We start from the raw sequence: 13,972 nt of genomic DNA, 5'->3' as shown, positions 1-13,972 counted from the left end.
TTTATTTTATTTAGTCACACCAGGTCTATTTATTTATTTATTTTATTTAGACACCTCTATCTTACTTGAAAACTGCTAATGTATGTTTTTCTGACATCGAACATTCTACATACTGTTTAGTTTTGAGTAACAATAGAGCCCTTTATTGTGTTCTAAGACTTGAAGGAATATTAAGGTAGTCAAAACAGTAACAGGCATATTCTGTGACCTGATGCACCTTCATGTAGGTTATGCATAATTCAAAACATTAATGCAGAGCCACTATTACCTGAGAGTGCTCTCAAACATGTAACAAAGGGATGTTTCTGAAGGAGAGAGGAAAGATAAAAGGGATTGTTTGGACAGGAGTTGATAACATCTCCAAGGACTAAAATTCCTTGACAAAGGTGACTCTCTCAAAGTCTGTGTTGATAGGGATGCTCCAGGGAGGTAAATGGAGGTGATGTGGGCGTCAGGGTTTTAGTAGCCTTAGGCAAAACCACTGTGCCCATAGGGTCCAGCTCCCCCTCTCATCCTGTTTAGTCAAAACTTCCCTGATTCACATAGGTAAAATGTCCCAGAACATGGAAGTCTCTGGATTGTTCTTTTCTTGAAGCCTGAGTCAAATTTCAGACACTACAATAATAACACGCTCTAAGAAACTGCAGTAAAGCGAATTAAAAAACATACAGTTGGTTGAAATAGGTAGCAGTATTTCTCTTTAGAAATATAAAAACCCACTCTTGAGTAGTAAAAGCTAAGAAGAATACATTCTGAAAAACAAAGATCTTCCTTTTGGTGTGCAGCTTTTATGTTTATTGGGCTCCAATCTAGAATGTTCTTTTAATAATGCACTACAATCTAGCTATCATTTCATATCGACCTGACATTGAAGCCTCTACTGAAATTAGAAAAAAGCCATTTAAATGGGAATACCTCATATGTGAGGAGTATTTATGCATAGTACTCAATATAGTCTAATTAATTCAATTACTGAAAACAAGTGTCAGATTACTTCACTGCAGCTTCTTAGACCAATTTGAATTAGATTGTCTCTACTTTAAATATACTGACACAAAATGTGAATAATAACTCCCAAAATTCATTTAACTTTTGTGATTGGTAACTTGCTTTTCAACGTGGACTATGACTAATTTCAGTAACTAAAGTCAAATCTGCAATAATATGTGTGGGTTGTAAGACTCCTGAATTGTCTAATGTACTTACCCTTTATCAGTGACTGGAGATGGTTCTTTAATGAAGAGCTGAAATTTTATTTCCCCCTACCTTGTTCCTACCCCCCCAAAAAAAAAAAAAAAAAAAAAAAAAAAAAAAAAAGGCATAAAACCCAGGCATTCCATGCTTAAATGCATCAGTAGAGTATGTCTTCAGGCAGAATAGTTCTTAAAGGTTAGACACAAAACAGAATTGTTTCTCTAAAGGATTTTGCTTCAGGTAAAACCAGTGGAAACATTTCACTGAGGGCAATCTAGCCTTTCTCATATTTATTCTTTATATATGGTAGCTTTAATGGGGGGAAAAAATCAGAATGTGGAGGTCTCCAGGGAATAGGGCAGGCAGAACTGAACAAAACAAAAGATGTATAACAATACATGACATGAATGTGTAAGGATATGTCACGTATTCAAGCAGAAAATTGTTTTAATCTGATTTTTTTTTTGTTTTCTTTTGTTTCAACAAAAACTATCCTTCTATAACTTTATCTTCTGTAACTATCTACAAGAATGCAAATACTTTTTCTTCTCTTTCTCCAAAGTGCCACCCATAAAGTACCTACTGACAAAATTATTGAGTAATTAATGCAGAGGTATCTAACTGTTGTGCTGAGCCAGCTGTCATCCAATCCAGGATGCTTTATTAGGTTTGGGCCATGGAAGTTGACCCAACAGAACCTAATCTGGCTGTAGGAAAATTCTATGTCCAAGGCTTGAGTCAGATGAAATAAGCCTCTGGAGCCGAATTGAGCCATAATCTCCCTTGTCCTGCATGCCCTCTTGAAGAGCCAGTGTAGATCCAGAGCTGTAGCCAAGGACATAAGCCCCGTTTATCCAGAGCTGGGGCAGGAACTAGTAACAGCTTGTTAATGTCTTTGGAGGGCATGGTGGAAAGAGAGCAGAGCAGCTGTCGGAACTAACCTAGATGTCCTTAGGCTCAGCTTCTCAGTTGTGCTGAGTTCCAACAAGTGAGTTTCATTAATCTTTTGTCAGGAAAAAAAAATCACATATTATTTGCTCTAATAATAGGAGAAGCAATTAAGCAATTTCATGGATTGAGATGGGTGGGAACAGTGATGTTGCTGCTGAAAGCAGGATCTGTGTCACAGCTTCATCAAAGCTGGAACTTGTAATGTTGGCAATTCTTCATGCACAAACATGAGCTGAGGCATCCCACAAACATGGAGGGATATAAAGCTTCTGCTTTTGCAGAAAATGCTGCTTTGGGAGGGCTCTGAGCTACTAATTTTAAGCTTGTCCCATTGTAACTTGATGAAAAGTTGTCATTAACACCATTATCCCCTGATCAGAATAGGGGGTGGTTTTGTTGTGGTATGGGTTTTGTTGTTTGGGTTTTTTTTTTTTCCCCACTACCGACATTGATGAAGCCTGAGAATTTGTTATTGCCTTATAAATGGGTAATATGTAAGGCTGCCCATAATAAATACAGCTACCAGTTACTGGTAGAAGATAGATGCTGTAGCACAGAGGAACCTGTAGGCACAAGAACTAGAGATGTGACATAGTTTGGGTTGAGTATATGAGGAACAAGGGACATCAGCTGGAAGTGAAAACTTGTTGAAGAAAGCAGTACGGTGCTGCTAGGCAGGAGTGTATTCCTTTACACTTAGGAATTATTTCAGAGTTGCTATCCGATACTGTAGGGAAGGGGCTGCACGAGTGGGTGAAAAAGATTTTGAACTGTGGGGACATCCGAGTAGATGTAGAGCCTCAGGCAGCTTCAAACAAAGCCGGTTTCTCCAGGTTTTAATGTAAATTCTTTTGGGTGGAGGTGTTAGTGAACCTGATCTTAGGGATTACTACACATGGGCTGCTTTCTGTTCTTTGCATGTTGTTAATTTTCCTCTGGAAGGTTAACAGAGCCAAACTACACAGTAGGTACACAATGGCTGGGTTAAATCCAGGGAAAATCAGGGAGGGTGCAGAGGTGGGGCAAGAGCCTCACGAGTATCCCTTTCATTAGCAGGAACCATGACCTCAAACATCACACCATTAACAGGTTAACAGGTCTTTGTTAACCTTCCATCACTAGGCATCACTGCTTCTTAGGCAAGATGGCAGAACCTAATATTTAATTGTGAATTGAAGGCAAATCCTGGTGTAGGGTGTGGTTACAATATAGTCGGACTGGTTTAATCCTATTGCCAAAAAGTTACTGCTGCCAAAGGAGGATTGCCTGGTTCCTCACCTCTACTGGCAGCACTCCTCCCCCCATCTCACATGCTGGCTCTCATCAGCCCTGTGGTGAGCCAATGCAGTTTAATTTCTAGATGAAAACGAGCACACCAGAAACAGGAACAGCTTCTTGGTGGTTTTAGAAATCCAGCTGGTTTACCGTGTGTGTAGATGAGCAGCAGAGTGGGCAGTGGGAAAGACTGTGGGGCAGGGATGGGGGAAGTGCTGCCTCCCGTGTCAGCAGCCCCTGGAGTCGGTCAGGTCTGTTGCTCAACTGCGTCTTTGCAGTGCCATGGGAATCTCAAAAAAACCCCACCATCAAAACCCCCAATCGATTTTGCTCAGAAGCAGCTGAGCAGAACCCTCAGTTCTCCTGTGAAAGCACTAAGGCTTGCCTGCAATGCAATATCCTCAGCCATTGCAGCTGTTCAGCTAAGTGAGCATATTTCTAAATGGGTTGCAAGTCAGAGCGCTTTAGTGCACACAGGTGCTCCCGCAGTAATGAGAACACCGCTCCTGCTCGGGCACACGCACAACAGGACTGCGAGAGCGGCACAGAACTGAGAGAAAATTTCCCTCTCTCTCTCTCTTCTGGGATTTCTGTTGGTTTGAATTTGATCACAGAAGACTTCCAAGTCAGCAAGATGTAGGGAAAAGTGAGAACTGCTTGGGAGGGTGGAAAAGCTGCTGAGGTTTTTCTGCAGACTCTGCAGAAGGAATGTCTGTATGACTAGACTTGCAATTTGGATAATTAGGATTTTATTAAATGTGCTTTTTTTACAAAAGTATCTACCACTTGAATACAGTCACTGGCTACCTTTAAAAGCAACTGAAAATATTCTGCAATACTTAACTCTGTTACAGACAACTGTGTTACCTAAGGATTTTCCAGCAATCTAGAAATGTTAATTATTACTAAGAGAAAGGTTTTGAATTTCATTTGCATTTAACAGAAAATCTGAGTCTCTGTGTTTCTTGTCCACACAAAACTCTTCCAAATGCTTTTTAACTGTAGTGTTTCAGGAAAAAAGCAATGCAAAGTTCAAGATTAGTCAGAGACAGACAGTAGTTTTGTTGTCTCTATAGGAGTACAGGTAAATGATGTATTTGAGCAGGCTGTGGGCGGGAGGTAGTAGTAACTTGGTGATCGCACCCCGGTGGGCTAAGAACCGAGCAGCAGTACAGGAAGAAATTTGAAAGCACAATCGATACATTTTTAGTGATAATCCAGAGGGCTGGAGTACCCTACGGAGCCTGTTCTTGCGGCACAGCTTGAGCTAAGTCGGGTCACCGTGGTGGAAATTATTGAGGAGCTGCGAACCGAGCAGCCCCGCTTTGGGGGCACGAAGCTGGCAGTGTGGGCAGGATCACCTCCGGCCAGCTGAGCGCTGCCCCCGAGCCGCCCTCCCCGTCCCCTTCCCGGCACAGCAGCCCTGGAGCGTTCCCGCGCCGCCGGCGGCTGTGCCGGGGAGCCGGGAGCCGCCCGCCGTCCTGCTGTCGCCGCCCGCGCGGGCGGAGCTGTCCCCGTCCCTCAGGGCGCTCCGGCACACAGACAGACAGACTGCCACAGACACCTGCCCGGCCGCGCCGCGCTCCCGGCCCACGCCGCCGCCGCGCTCCGCCGGCAGGGGGAGCTGCAGGGAGCGGGTCCCGCCGCAGCGCGGGGGGGAGGGGAAGGAAGCGGAAGGAGCCGCCGCCGCGCTGAGGGGAGCAGGCGCTGTGCGGAGCCGCCGCCTGGTGCGGGCGGCACGGAGGGAGCGAGCGGCGCGCGGGGCAGCGCGGCCCGGCCGCGCCGAGGAGCGGGCACCAGGTGAGGGCCCGGCCCGGCCCCGGGGGAAGGGGTGGGGGGGCCCGGGCGGCAGCGAGTTCGGAACCCGCGCGGGGAGGGGGAAGAAGGAGGAGGGAGCGAGCGGGGGAAGCCCCCACGTGACCAGCGCGTGCGGGGAGGAGGTGGCGGCTCGCGCGCCCCGTTCGAATCAGCTGGCCCGCGGTGGCGCCTCCTGCGCGTGCGCGGCGGCCCCGCCTCCCCCCGGGCTTTACGTGTGCGCGCGCCCGGCGCGGCGGCCCCGGGGCACGTGCGCGGCGCCGCGGCCGCCATGTTGTGTCTGAGCCGCGCGCGGGCACGGTGCGCGCGCGCGGGCCGGGCCGCGGGAGGCGGGGGCAGGGGCGGGCGGGGAAGGAAGGCAGGAAGTCTCGCGAGGTCGCGCGGCTCCCGCGGGAGCGGGCCGGGTGCGGGATGGCGGCGGCGCTGGGCGCGCTGGGTAATGGTACCGGGCCGGGGGCGGGACCGGGACCCGCCGCCCCTCCCGCCGCGGAACGGGCGCTCGGGAGCGGGCGGGGCGCGCGCCCCGGGGAGAGCCACTGGCTCCGCGCCGCCGCCTCCTCCCCCCGCCCCGGCCCTGCCCCGCCTCACCTCACATCACCCCGTGCCTGCCCCGCGGTCGCCCCCCCTTCCCTCCCCCGTCTCGGGCTCTCCTCGTCCCCCCGCTTCCCCCGCGCCGCTCCGCCCCCACGCCCGGGGCCCGCCAGCCGCGGGTGCCCGCAGAGCCCCGTGGGTCGCCCCCTCCGTGCCACCCCCGCACCGGGTGTCCCCGAGTTCCCCGCGCTGCCGTGGCCGTGCGGCGCTCCTGACTGCCGGCCCGTGTTCGCAGCCGGAGCTCCCAGACCCTTCCTCGGCCACCCTGGAGCCGCGGGCTCCGGCGGTGTCCCGCTGGCTCGGCCTGCCCTGCACCCCTGCCCGGGCTGTGCCCCCGCTCTCGGCCGGGATTCTGCTGGGCAGCCCAAGCGGTGCCTGCCCCGCCGGGACGGAGGCGCTTATGGTTAAGGATGCAGGGGTCCGAAAGAGAGCTCTTGAACATCCCAAGTCTGCTCTCGATGGAGGCTATCCCGTTTCAGCATAAACTTGCAACATACAGTTCCGTTTTCTCTTGTATTTAGAAAAATTATTCCAGTAGTATCCAAGTGTCCCAGCTCAGCAATATTCCCTTTGTCTCCTAATCCTGATCTCTTTTAAGGGAGAGCATATGGTTCTTCTTCTTCCTTATGGTGTTTTGTATTCTGTCCTTGTTTTTATCCAGTAACGTTGGCAAGTTTTGTAGTCTTGGAGTATTTTGCTAATCTGGTTCTAGGCTAACACATAACAGAGACTAAATTTTTTTTAAAGAATATGTTTTTGAGGCTTTGATGCTCCGAATTTTATTTTGTAAATATGCTTCCAGTAAAAAAAACTAGTAGTTCTTCCATGGTTGTACATATATTTGCATGTTTTTCATTGATATTCTCATTGTACTGTACTAATCACTACGTAGTGATTGTTTACTGAGGCTTTTAAGTGAAGCTCTATGAGTACCCTGTATTTTACATTAAATACTGACTTGTGCAACCTCTTAAGAACATGCTTTTTGGGTGTATATCTAACCTGTGGTTAGATACTAGCTTCCCATACTAGCTGCTCCAAGGATTGGTCATCTAGTAGGGACTGGTAGGTTTGGGATTAGGAAAATGGGATTCTTTACATAAGCAAGTGTAACTTCTTAGAAAAGAAGTTGACAAGGGACTGTTGTAGTTTGTTTTCAAGTATCTTTTAATCTTACTGTACTGTCTTTTGCATTAATAGTAGTAATACTTGCTTAATCAGAAGTGGAAAAAAGTGTAAGGGAAAAAAGCATGGTGTGTGTTAAACAGTAAGGGAGAAAAATGCATCTCTTTAAAGAGTATATTGAAAAAATGTTCAAAAAAATAACTATTAGGTGAAAATTGTCACTCAAGTGAAGAAACTTCCCATTACTTTAGAAGGGCTTAGCAGTTAAGTCAGTTTGTCATTTGACTTCTAGCAAGTCATTAAGAACCTAAACAACTTTGGTTTCAGGCTTTTCCCAGCACTGTCATGTTTATTCGATAAAAAAATTCTGTGCTTTGAATTTACAGGCTTGAATTTAAAGGCTTTTTGTGAAGGAGTGTTATGGAGTGCAACCATGTGTGTCAGTAAGGAGCAGCAGTGAATGACCTTACATTGAAATACTGCTCATAATTTCTGTTTCTGGTTGTTTAGTCTATCATAAGTTGTTGCAGTTCTCAGTTGTACCACTGTTAAGTGAAATGATTTTTCCTTTGCCTTGCATACTCCAAGTGTATAATTGCTAAGTGAGAGGCTGCATTAAATAGCTTCATTATTGAGGTATTTAGTGATGGAGCTCAATCATGTGTCTTGTCTCATCATTTTTAACATTTCTGGAAAAAGAGAAATAGCAAATAGGATTCTTTGGCTCGGTGTTATTATGGATTTAATGTGCAAAAATAGCTAGATCTTTATTTCACACAATTTGGGAATGTGTCCTAATAAGGGCTTTTGTTCTACAGCTGAACAGCATGTGACTGCTCTGATGTTTATCAGTGTTTCTAACGTACTTGTGTAGTGAGATTACATAGTGAGATATGCTGTCCTTAGTCTCCTACAGAATGAAGGCTTTACACTCCCTGTATATCCAGGAGACTTAAAGTTCTTGTGGGGATTTTTGGTTAGTTGAGTTTTTTGGTCCATGGTTCTTCCAGATCATTTTAGGTACTTAGGTTGGTTTCTAATCAGTAATAGTTGTGTGGTTGATACAAAGTGCAAAGACTTATACTCTGCTCTTTTACCATAAGGGAAATAAGAAATGTGTTTCTTAACGTTTCTAGAAGTACTGGGGAAGTTGGAACAGAAGTCTTTGCAGTCTGCCCTGCTTCCAGTTGTGCTTTTTTTGTTGTTTCGTTTTGGGCTTTTTTCTTCTTTTAAATTACCTTTCACATTTCCAAGCTCCTCTTTAAGATCTCTAGGACTAATCTATTGAGGTTTGCTTTGTTTTGGTTTTCCCGAAGTCTTTGCATTGTCTGGGAACTGATGATATAGGTCTCTCTGGTCATAAGGAACCAAATTTGCAAAAGAGAATTTATTCGTCAAGTATTTAGCTCTTGCATCCATATATAGATTGCACTCAGTTCTAGAAATGCAGGACTGTAGGACCTATTGTTCCCTTTCTCTCAGGTTGGTTTAAAACAAATTGTATTATTCCAGACAGATATTTGTAGACCTTGTCCTTAAAAACCTTGAAGAAGAAAAATTCTGCCACATCTGTAGGCGTGAGTGAAGTTGCAGAAACTGAGAAACTTTCTCACTTCTGTAGTGAGGTTTTTTGTTTGTTTTTTTTTTTTTAGTTTCCAAATTAAATGTTCTTTGCTGTTAGTCAGGCTGCTGCTGATAAGAATTTGCTGCTGGTAAACTTTACTCTGACACTTAAGGGTATATTGTTCCAGTTTTAAGAACACCATAAATATGGTTTGTGGTTGAAAAACTGCTGTGGTTGTAGAACCATCATGGTAGTTGCAGTTTTCTGAAAACCTTCCTTCTGTTTGAGTAACTCTAAAAGACACTTCAGAGGTGCAGAGCTGAACATTAAATGGTGTGTTCTTATTGGACACTTGTGTTCCAAACAAAAAGACCTTTAAAAATATTCCCTTATTGATTGTAGCTTTGTAATCTAATTACTTAGGGTTTGTAGGTTGATAATTTATATGTTTTGTGTTCAAAATTTAAGTATTAGTTAACAGTTTGCATTTAATTGCTTTCCTTTATACAGGCAATTGATTGTATCTTCTGTCCAAAAGTTTAGTAGCTTAACTTACAATAACTGCTCTTTAGAGCTACTTCCGTGTTTTGATACTTTTAATGAATTCAGTTAAACACAGACATACATAAAGCTCAGTGAGTCCAATCCCCTGCCCTTCGGGAGTATATTGGGATCATTCCCTCTGGTGACAGAGCTCCTCCTTGTGTTGCTTGTTTCAGCAGCTCCATCACTCACCCCATGGTAAAGTTTTACCTGGTACTGAATTTCAGTATTTTTGCTTTGCATACAGCTGACTGCTTTGTCTCTTGTTGCTTCAGAAAACAGTTGATTCTCCTTGTAACAGTGTTTTAGATGGCTGTTAACGCTCTCCAGTTTTTCTGGTCTTTTGAGCCTCATCACAGGACATAGGAATATGAATGTTGGCAAGATAGACAGTTTGTTTGTCCAAGATTTTAAAGATGTTTTTAGTAGTTCAGATTTAAATACAGTATTTAAACACAAATATTTGGTTTTTTTGTGGGGGTGCATATGTGCTGACAAAGTATCAGTAAGAAGAGTAAAAGCTCATCATTATATGTTAGTAGTAGAGAAGTGGGATTTTAATAGTATCTTGTCATGAGAAGTACCTGATTTCTTTGCCTAAGAAGGATGATGCTAATTTTGTTTAAAACACTTCAGTTAAAAAATTTGAAAGTCAGAGAGGAAAGGAGTGTTCCTGAGAGTTTACCTGTTGGTACATAAATTATAACATCATGCTTTTTGATGATGTTTTAGTTTTATTAGCATATGTGAATGTCCGTGAGAGCTGATTTTTTCAGAGCTAGTGGTGCAGGGGTTTTGTGTGTGAATTGAAGTATCTCTAGTTTAGAAAGGAAAAACAGGGAGCCCAAATTGCAAATTGGAGAAGCTATGCAACTGGGTTACTGTGCCACACAGAAATGAATTAAAGAGGGAGGAGAGTGACAGAGCCTCCTGTGTGTGTTTGTGTTTGAAACATACTCTGCCTGTGCAGTAGTGTTGAAGTTAGGAATGTTATCTCCACAGCCAAGGAATCTGAAACACCAAAGATAGATACTGTCAGAGACCTTCTGCCATGCTGCCTAATTACTTATTAAATAAATGTTCTAAGAACATTGGAGATTGAAGGCATGGGTGTGTCTTTTGCAGTTGTATTTTCTGAATTTATTCCTGTTGATTTTTTTTTTTTGTTTGTGGCCTGGATGATAGAACAAAGCAGATTAACTAATTGCGTGGACAGGACAAATCTTTGAGTCAATGTAAGCATTAGTGTGAAATAGTCTTGGAAAACTGGATCAATGACCTGAACTGTATAAGATGCAGTTCAGTAAAGAGAAACACAAAACAGTACCTTTGGGTAGAAATAGTAAATTTAAATATGAGAAATACTTGGCTGGGCAACAGTTCTGTAAATAAGCAGCTCTATCACAAAGTGAACACGGAGGAGTCGTGACAATTCTGTGAAAACCAGGATCTCACTGGGATTTATGAACAGGATTGTTGTGTGTGAGAGGGAAGTTGCTCTGCAGTACTCAGTGTAAGGCCTCAGATAATGCAGTGTCTCTGTTCTTGTTACTCTGCTTCCAACGGATTTGGACCAGCTGAGAGTATTTAGAGAAGAATTGCAATAATGACCTTTAAGAAAGGACTGAAAGAATTGTACTTGTTTTGTCTTTAGCTGAGATGGGGAGACATAATAATAGGCTTCAAATGTGGTAACAAAGTTTGCAACAGAGAATAATGTAATAAACTGTTCTCTCTAGGTGGGAAAAGAAATAATAGTCCTGAGGAGCATAAAAAGAGATTTTGATGTCAGGGAAAACTTTCCAGCTTCAGGAAAGATTATCTATCCAGGACAGATAATCACAGGGTTATATATGTGAAGGAAGTAATGGGATATTTGTTGCTGAAAGTGCTCTAGAAAAGGTTAAATAACCTCCTTTTAGAGGTGGTTGAAGTGTAGTTTTCTGTCCTTGCCATAGGAGGTAAGATGACTTTTTAACATTAGATGTCTCATAATTTTTAGATTTTTGTAATGTTGCTGGCCATGATTTAAAAGAGTAAAACAACAGAACAACATCATGGAGAAAAAAAATTAATGATGTAAGAGTTGTAAGATTTAGTAAATAAACCTCTATCAAATATATTCATTGAAAGGTTTTTATGGAGTGTTTATTAAAGCTGTCTGTAATGTAATATTGAAGGTAACTTTAATAGAGCTTTTATTGTAGATTTAATATCTTTGACTTGCCTTTAGGTGGTTTTAGTGATCCAAAAGAATGAAACTGAGCTAGAGTCAAAGTCTTTCAGAAGACTTCATTGAAGAGAAGCAAAGCTCAGAAGATAAATTCTAATGAGCCGGGGAGTCAGATGCATTCCAGGCTCTGAAATAGAGCACACCATGCAGCTTCACCTCTCTATAAAATCAAGATTACAGTTAACATCTGAGAGATGGGTGTTGGGGGTTAATCACCACTGATAAAGTCTTAAGGTTCCTGAAGGGTTTGTTATATAAATATATCATTATTTAAAATTGGTTTGTGTTCCATGTATCAGGAGTAGATTTCATTCTTTTATGCTCATTGCTGTGTAATAGCAGTATAAATAAGCTTGAACAGAAATGTGTCCTGTCTACTACATATCCTAGTTATTTCTCCTTTGGGACTCTTTTGGATGATTTAAAAATTGATTATACTGGAAGAGCTAACCTTGATACAAATGAGTTAAAAAGTACTGCACAATTTGATAGAACTTCTTGAACTAAATTCAGTTTAATGCCTTATTTTGCATTTTTTCTATTCCAAATCAACTGCCTACATCCCATGTGACCTTGTTCAAGCATTTCTGATTTTTGAAATTTGTCTAAGCTGCCTCATGTTTAAGGGCAAGTGAAGGATCGGCTTTGTGTCACATATGTCTGTGCTCTGGAATTATGGAAAGGGTTAAAGGGAAACAAATGTCACATTCTCAATGGTTTAAAAAGAGTGTAGAGGGTTTAGATAAAATGATGCTTTCAATCTATTATAGCCTAATTTTAATTAGATTTTTAGTACATTTTCCCATCTCACCAGTTATATGGATTAAAGTTTATGTGTACTTCCACTGCATAGGCTGTCAGCATTGTCTTTGTTACAATTGATGGCAAATTGTGACTAAACCATTGAGAAAATAAGTGTTGCTAACTGATAGGGCACTGGGTTTAGATCCTGGTGTAGTGTTTACTTATATAAACCTGGAAATCAATAAAGGAAAAATGCAAACACTGTTCACCATATTAGACTGATGTCAGAAAAGGAATTTATTCCCTTTCTCAAGTATTTTAATTCTTCCAGGGATTTTCCTTCTATGTATCACTGCAGTACAGAGGCTTTTTGTAGCCTATTATAAAGGGATCATGGTATCTCATGTAGTAAAGGCACAAAGGCTTAAGTCTTAGGCAGAGGCAGATGCACCTATTCCCTAAGCTCCACCTGAAGAGCTGGAACTGAGATGCAATTGTCAGACAGAACTGCCTGGAAAAGGCTGCTTTAACCTGGAGTTTGGAGCAGCAGTTCCTGCAGAGTTGACTGGAGTGGTGTATAGGTGGTGACTGAGTAAAGATTTGGAGTAGAAAGCTGTTAACATTTCAACAGATGCCATGGTTTCTTTCCTTTGGGTTATTTTCCTATTTCCAATGTAAAAAAAAAAATAAGGCAACTTCAAAAATTGTATCTTATTAATAATTTTGAGATTAGAATATATGTTTTCCATCATTACCTTCTTTTAATTTACTTGTGTTTTCTATGTACATGTCTCTAAAAGAGTACAACTAGCAGCAAGTTTTTCTGGTTACGGCTACATGATTGTATTGCTTTTGTTAGTAACTAATCTAATTGTCACTTGAAAAGATTTGACAATATTTCTGTGCCTTGCTATGCTGCTAGCACTGTTCTTCGGGGGTTTCCTTAAAAGCTAGACTTCAGGAAAAGAAAGCTAGCTAAATGTTCTCAGGTCGTCTCAATCCTCACTTGTCAGTATTTCTAGTTTTGTTTTTTTATTTATTTAACCTTGGGAAAATGAGAAGCCAGTATAGCTTATGGGGTTTTTTTTTATTTTTAACCAGTGGGTTTTTTTCAGCGGAATCATGATGTTTATTGCATCAGTTTTCTGGAAATTCTGCTATATTCAGTGCATTCTAAAAAAGGCAGACTGAAAAAAGTCTTTATTCACAGTATTATTGTAGAGGCTGCTATAGTGAAATTACTTTTCATGTGCGTGGGTAGTTTTAAATGCACTTGTGAGGAAGTGGCTTCTAACAGAATAAAGTGTAGTTACATAATTTCTCTTAAGTGAGGTCAGGTGAGAGTTGTTCGGGATCATGGGAATTCAGTGATCCTTTGTTAAGAGGATTCCTAAAATACTTCAGATGAAAAAGGTTCTTCACATATCTGCTATCTGACAGCCAGTGCTGAAAAGGACAAGGAGAAACATTCACTCCTTGTATGATGTCCTAGTGCAAATAAAGCTTCTCACACCTCTCCCATCTCAAAGTAGAGTCTGTCTTTTTCACATTTCTTGACATATATTTTGGAGGTCTGAATTGTTGAACCAAAGTGAATTTTGCAAATCCTTGAGAATCCTCTGTTCTAATAAATTGATTGCTTTTTGGAGTACAGTTTGCTGTCAGGACCATTCGGATTATACAAGTGTACAGGATCAGATTTGTTGCTGTTAAGATCTTGATAGGAAGTCTTCTGTTGTTGTTCTAATTGCATGTCAAAAAAAAAAAAAAAACCTTCACCAACAATACAGGTAACAAATTTCTTCTTAATATTGATGAATTTCACTTACGTCTCTCATGATCTGAAAATATCGGTGGTTTATTCCAGCCCAGAGGTTTTATTGGAAATTCACCTGTTACATGAAGGGTTATTTTTTCCTTTGATTAGAATTCTTAAT

At 42.2% G+C, this 13,972-nt stretch overlaps 1 protein-coding gene across 4 annotated transcripts in view; it reads left to right on the top strand.

Moving 5' to 3' along the window:
- Window positions 1–5,088: 5,088 nt before the first annotated feature.
- The window catches only part of ZZZ3 (zinc finger ZZ-type containing 3), a 56,231-nt gene continuing 47,347 nt past the window's right edge, over window positions 5,089–13,972 (top strand). For 3 of the 4 annotated variants that reach the window (XM_059854056.1, XM_059854052.1, XM_059854055.1), the window contains exon 1: window positions 5,089–5,220. The gene's annotated coding sequence lies outside the window, so the exon portion shown is untranslated. Of the gene's footprint in view, window positions 5,221–5,592; window positions 5,672–13,972 lie in introns of those variants that run through there. The other variant, XM_059854054.1, reaches the window with a different exon arrangement.

This window comes from Haemorhous mexicanus, chromosome 9 (genome assembly GCF_027477595.1).
Source record: "Haemorhous mexicanus isolate bHaeMex1 chromosome 9, bHaeMex1.pri, whole genome shotgun sequence".
In the NCBI taxonomy this organism is placed as follows: Eukaryota; Metazoa; Chordata; class Aves; order Passeriformes; family Fringillidae; genus Haemorhous; species Haemorhous mexicanus.
Note: the sequence above shows the minus strand (reverse complement) of the source record. Positions and strands in the feature narration are given on the sequence as shown.